General features: G+C 31.1%; 1 protein-coding gene across 1 annotated transcript in view; it reads right to left on the bottom strand.

The window, feature by feature from the left end:
- The window catches only part of LOC119588089 (alpha-catulin-like), a gene marked incomplete at both ends in the record, with an annotated part of 86,154 nt that overhangs the window by 25,957 nt on the left and 59,904 nt on the right, over positions 1-293 (bottom strand).

A 293-nucleotide genomic window follows, 5' to 3' on the forward strand; every position in this document is an offset into this window, starting at 1 on the left:
GTTTCTTTTTCTTGTTATCTTTATATTCCTCATTGAAAAAAATCTGGTCTGAGTGTTGGAAGTAATCATAATTAAGAAAAAGGTTCAGCCATATACTTCTTGACATTCAAAAAATAGTGTACATTATCAGTCCAACTTCTCATATAATTTGCAATACCACACGCATAAAAAACAAGTGAAAGATGGTGCCTCTGTGAAAAGTAGAAAAATGAGAGAAAAAGGGAAAAGAAAAAGTGGAAAAATACGAGCACAAATTCAACAAGAATCAAGAATGAAAAAGTCCAAAACGGTTT

Source organism: Penaeus monodon, chromosome 23, assembly GCF_015228065.2.
Source record: "Penaeus monodon isolate SGIC_2016 chromosome 23, NSTDA_Pmon_1, whole genome shotgun sequence".
Lineage (NCBI taxonomy): Eukaryota > Metazoa > Arthropoda > Malacostraca > Decapoda > Penaeidae > Penaeus > Penaeus monodon.